The sequence below is a fragment of the Mya arenaria genome, chromosome 3 (assembly GCF_026914265.1).
Source record: "Mya arenaria isolate MELC-2E11 chromosome 3, ASM2691426v1".
Classification (NCBI taxonomy): domain Eukaryota; kingdom Metazoa; phylum Mollusca; class Bivalvia; order Myida; family Myidae; genus Mya; species Mya arenaria.
Window position 1 is genome coordinate 25894797 of NC_069124.1, and position 6053 is coordinate 25900849.

Below are 6053 nucleotides of genomic sequence, written 5' to 3' on the forward strand. Positions count from 1 at the left end.
AGTAGTAAGACTGTTTTAGGGCTAATATAAAATATCTTATACATGTACCTAGTATGATACAAAGTCGGGCATGTACGCTTTTTATGTGCTTTCACCTTCTTGATTGAAAATCTGATTTTTCATAATTAGAATATTATTAAAGCAAGAGCATATTGATACACATTAGCAAATTGCTACATGTGTGCTAAGTAATAACATCTGAACTATTTTTTTTTTTCGAAAAAAAACTCATATTACAGTTGAAAATTATTATGGATTACTTCTGAAAAATAGGGGTTATTACCATTAAAAATACAATTATAAAAAGTTTGAATGTCTAATTTTGATTTTTAGAATTGAAAAATACTGCATGTAAACTGTATACTGTATGCACCTAAGTACCTAATATATAAAATAAATCATTCTTATCTTTGCCAGAAATGGAGAAAAAAATCCTTACATTGTTGTATGGTTGAGATTTGGCGATTTGGAAATAGATTTTTTTGTAATATTACATAGTAATGATACAGAAATCCTTTATGATATTTAAAAAAAATGCAGTAATAGTTCATTTAGTTGGCTGTTTTTAACATAAAAGGAGTTCTATGAAAGTTATAACAATACAGCATCATAATGCATACGCTAAACATGTACCAGTAAGGAAGTTTAGATCTCAGACAGGAGTAGGTCTTGGACAGTCCGGACTTTTCCAATGTTTTTAATATAAAGTGCCTGTGAAAAAATAACTGGGTATTTTATATGTATTATTTGTTCCGGATGAGTCGTTCTTTCATCTAATTTTCTATTATTGTTCATTTGTAACAACATGGTACTTCTGACATTATCAAGTCAGACTGTTAGGACAAAAAGGACATGGTTTAATATATAGGAGCCATATTATTTTCTGGACAATATCATTTTAATAACAATCGAAATAGATCAAATTAACTACTGTATTAATATGCAATTAGCAAACAGAATCTCTGAGAACTACTACTGTCAGTTGAGAATTTGAAAACATCAGTAAAGTCATATAAGACATATTTACCAAAAAGCTACAAAAAATATACAAAATGAAATGATTTTATTAAAAATTTAGAGCAAAATAAAACAAAAATGTTTCTCATAAGATTTTCATAACAAAATTTCTCATTTGTCTTTAGGAAATGAAAACAACATCCTGTCAAAATCTGACAAGAAAATATAAACAACAGAATGGCAACACGTTCTTAAAGTTTATTTCCTTTTTTATATCATAAAATCAAAATTGCTTAGTAGTAAGTGAAGTAAATCAACAATGAAATCATATGATAGAAAGGTATAAACAGTTCTTGAAAATGACGGATTTTCCCCCAAGTGCGCCCCTCGAAAAGTCACGAAAGTTTTGTTCTTGGAAAACTTCAACATTTACCATTTTGAACGCTTTATCCATTTCAAAAATATCAAATATCCATATAAGATTATTTACAATCCAAACATGTCCAGTAACTAGTCCTTTTATAACAAAACTCCTAAAAGTTTTCATTTCATTCAGCAAAACTTGACAGACGTCGCCATTTTTGTTTGGAGAAGGCAAGGTTTATAACGCGGAGCACTGCGGTCCGATTTGCTTTTGTAGATTAACAAAGTTTAAAATCCGGCCTCCTGCCTCATTTTCTCGAAACATCTTAAGCCCCTTATAACAGGCTTAAAGGCATAGTTTAAGGAAAGTTTGGCATGATAATCCCCTGGCCCCAATTTCTCGAAACTTCTTAAGCTTAATAGGCTTAAGTCGTTTATTTCAATTAGCCAAAATACATACTAAAATGGATTTTGATAAATAAAAAATGGTTTCTTCTCATTAGCATACAGATTTTTCTTATATAATTCCTAAAAACTCTTAAAGTAGTAAATATAACGCATTTTATAAAACAACAAAAACAGTGAGTTAAGCTTAATCCTGTTATAAGGGACTTAAGAAGTTTCAAGATTCAACAAATTTGACTGAATTAAATGAGCTTCTTAAGGTTGTTATGCTTATGAATTTTCGAAAAATGGGACCTTGTTGACATATTTAATCAAATTTTATTTTTGATGATTAATGTTTTTGAAAAATTGTCTAAAGTCATTGTGCACCATTCCAAATACATGTTGGTGAAATTAATATAATTTCACTTGAGGAAGAATACTTTTAATAATATTACCGTATAACTGTTTTAGTTTGGAGCATTGTTCCTTGGAAGATTTTTAAACTCCTTTAAAAGCTGTCCTAGTGGGGTGTTTTTAATAGTTTAATAACACAGCGTTGTAATTCCTCAAAAATGGAACATAAAAATGATCTAGATACGAAGGTAGACAAAGCATAGAACGTAGAACATATGTTTCAAATTGTAATTTAATATTGATCACTATCAATGTATTAATTTAGTTGCACTAACATGACTCGTGAACTAATTGCACTTTCCAGTGCTTATCAATAGATTGAGGTAACCAAATGCTCGACAGTTTTAAAAGAACAATATATTGTTGATTGGATAGTTTGAAGCATTTTGGTACACAGACATACTCATGTAGTATTTTAGGAGTTTCATCATAATTATTCCTTGGTAAATTTGCTCAAATCCGTAACATACCAAAACACAACGTTTTGCATGTTAAAACACGTTAAAGAGCCAGTGTAGCTCTAACCAGGGTTACATTCTGTCTTTGCACTATACCCCCAAAACCTAATATGACCATGTCGTTTCGGAGCATTCGCCGATTTGGGTGCGAGTATAAATAAGCTTACACACCACCACCTCGTATTTCGACCCGATTATTGATATTGTGCTGCAAGTTGACGTTTTAGTTGTCGTTTATTTTCTTGAAAATGACAGACCTGTTTGCTTTTTCTTTTTTGCACGGCATGATCAAGTGTTATCAAAAGGCGTATGAAGGACATGTTGTAGTCCAAAGTGATCACAAACTACTTGTGAGTAAAACATGTCCCTCCCTTACTCATATTGTTAAAGTTTGGTAATGATCGGTCAAAAGCTCATCGAGTAACCGAGAGGACAACCTAAAGCTTGTGTACTTTAAGCAACTCAAGGGCCATTACTCTGTGGACATGGCTTGCTATCGACGTTGGCTTAGATACTAGTATTCTGCCAATACGCTTATTGTACAAATTTGGAGATTGATCAGGCAAATGTACTAGTAACTCGAGTTACAGCGCGGACAACATAAACTTTGCGTATTTGTTGCAATTCGAGGGCAACAACTTTGAAGTGTCAAAGGCGACATAGTTTGTCATCGATAAGATCGAATATTTTGCCAATAAACATACTGTACAATTTGGTGATGATGCGACATATGCACCTCGAGTTACAGCGTGGACAACATAACTTTAGTATACCAGGTTGAGGAATCACGTGAATCCAAAAGGGTTCTCACATGGGTCACCACGGGTCACAACTGATGTAAAGAAAACAAGGAAGTTTAGTTCTAAATTTTTTTTTTACAGAAAAGATATGAAAATCCTTAGCATACAAAAGACTAAAGATCTTATTTACTGCTCTTACACGTGTGAACTATTTTAGTTTTGCTTGTATTTTAATGATGCAATCCTTGGGCAAAAATTTCAGCGTTGCATCTTTCTACAAATTTCGTAAAAAAATTGAAATATGAAACAATAGTGACTCAATAATAGCCGAAAAGAGCCATACTAGCTGAACAACATTGTCATGCATATTGCAGATTTGAAATAATTGTTGTTGTTGTTGTTGTTCATGTTGTTGCTGTTCATGTTGTTGTTGTTCTTGTTGTATAATATTAGTATTATCATTAATAATCATCATCATTCAATTTTGTTGAAGTTTATGTGAATGTTATCGTCAGAACGGGGAGTATTGAACAGGTGGTAAGATGATAGAGAAGGAGAAGGGAGGGTAGAAGAGGGGTAGAAGGTGGAGGGAGAATATAAGAGGGGAGGGAGGATAAAGAGGAGATAAGGAGGAGACCGGGTTGGAAGGACGGGGAGGATAGAAGAGCGGACGAGGGGGAGAAGGGAGGGAGGATAGAAGACGGGATAAGGGGGCGAGGGGAGAAGGGAGGGAGGATAGAAGAGGGGATAAGGTGGACGAGGGGGGAGGGGGAGGATATAAGAGGGGATAAGGGGGGCGAGGTGGAGAAGGGAGGGAGGATAGAAGAGGAGATAAGGGGGACGAGATGGAGAAGGAAGGGTGATTAGAAGAGGGCATACGGGGGGGGGGGGGGGCGAGGGGGAGAAGGGAGTGAGGATATAAGATCTGCAAAGGGGGGCGAGGGGGAGAAGGGAGGAGGATAGAAGAGGGGAAGAAGGGGGTAGTATAGGTGAAGGACGTGAGAAGGGAGGAATGATAGAGTAGGGAATATTGGGATATAAGAGGACAATAATAAAGAATGGGTGATAGAAGAGGTGGGATAGAAAAGGATAAGAGGGGGATTGCAGAATGCAAGAATAGCGGATGTCAGAGGTAAGAACGTATGATAGAAGAGGAAGGGAGAATAGAAAGGGTAATAGAAAAGAGAAAACGGGTATGAAATATGGGAGATGATAGAAAGGAAAAGGACAATATTAAGGGAATAGTGGGAAACTAGTATAAGAGAACAGCAATTAAAGAATGGATGATAGAAAAAGAGGATAGAAGAGGAGAAGAGGGAAGATAAAATAGGGCAAGAATGGCGGATATAGGGGAGAAGAAGATTTGTTAAAAGGGGCAGGTAGAATAGAAGAGAGGAAAAAAGGGAGATGATAGATAGGAAAAGGGAGATATTAAGGTAAGAGGTAGGTTGAGGTGGAAAAAAAACACGAGGATGAGTATGATGACAAAGAAAGGGACGATGGGATAAGAAAAAGAGGAAACAGACCCTTAGTGCTAGTAGTAACGAAGAAAGTTGGATAGTTCTCGCAACATGCGCGATCACATACGCATGTACAATAGTGACCCTGAGAGTCGATGGAAAGACAGAAGAGAAGACAGATCTCGTATCATGAAAGACCAGTCCACACGTACGAGTGGTGGCTCTGAGAGTCAGGCTCGGAATCCCAGCACCGCTAGTTCCCGTACAAAGTCCAGGATTTGTCCTGGGAGATATTCTTTTGATATAAAATTTGGAGATTTAAATGGCTATTTCCATTCCCGTGTTGATATTATTTGAAAAAATATTTGCAGGTGTGTACAGAAACCCTTTATAGATGATAAAAAGTAAAATGTTAAAGTATGATATTTTAGAACATTATTCTGAAGTGATAATTTTACAAAGTTGAGGATTTTGTCCTATTTAAACGTGTTTTTATGCCTTCCGGTTTTGTTTTTCTTCAGTCTAAATATATTGTAAATAAAGTTAATAAATATTCTATTAATAAATGTATTATCATAGCAACAAGGCAGTCCAAAGGACGGCTATATCCCCCGCCGTTGTTTTTAGTATATTTTGTTTTTCTAGCAACCTGACTGGTACGTTGAATCTGACCAAAATTGTACACAACCACTGGTCAAGAGTGGGAATATAGGAAATACAAGTTGCTTGATCGGTAACCTAAATATTCTTGGATATTTGAAGTTTTTTATATTGTGTAGTTTAGGTAAGATCAATGACAAGGTTATTTTGGCTGAAAATAGAAAGGATAATGAGTCCTTTATTTATAACATCGATGAAATAGCAAGCCTTAAGTAAGTTTGCGATAAAGTGATACACATATACTGTGGTGACGTCATAACATTGTTTTACTGCTTTTGAAGAGAAAACACATGTTATAAATATATTATCACATTTGTTTCCATTTTTTTTTTTAATATTAAGCTTGTTTCACATAATGATAACGCTTGGTAGAATGCGCTTAGCATAGGCGGATCCAGGGGGGGGGGGCGTACCCGGCGCGGCCCCCCCCCCCAATTTTTTTTCCAAGTATATGTATAAATTATTAATATCGTTCCATCATTGTAGATAGCTTTTAAGGTTATGATTTGCGCCACACAAAAAAAATAGATCTCGATTTACCGTGGTTGTATCGAACATCTATTTGGCCACATTGGACTCTTACGAAATATAATTGGTCCGAGACGTTGTGGAAC

The 6053-nt window shown here is 35.3% G+C and overlaps 1 protein-coding gene across 4 annotated transcripts in view; it reads right to left on the reverse strand.

Moving 5' to 3' along the window:
- The window catches only part of LOC128228300 (rho guanine nucleotide exchange factor 17-like), a 45999-nt gene extending 44460 nt beyond the window's left edge, over nt 1-1539 (reverse strand). For 2 of the 4 annotated variants that reach the window (XM_052939536.1, XM_052939533.1), the window contains exon 1: nt 1391-1535. The gene's annotated coding sequence lies outside the window, so the exon portion shown is untranslated. Of the gene's footprint in view, nt 1-633; nt 762-1390 lie in introns of those variants that run through there. The other 2 variants (XM_052939535.1, XM_052939534.1) reach the window with 2 other exon arrangements.
- Nucleotides 1540-6053: the final 4514 nt, after the last annotated feature.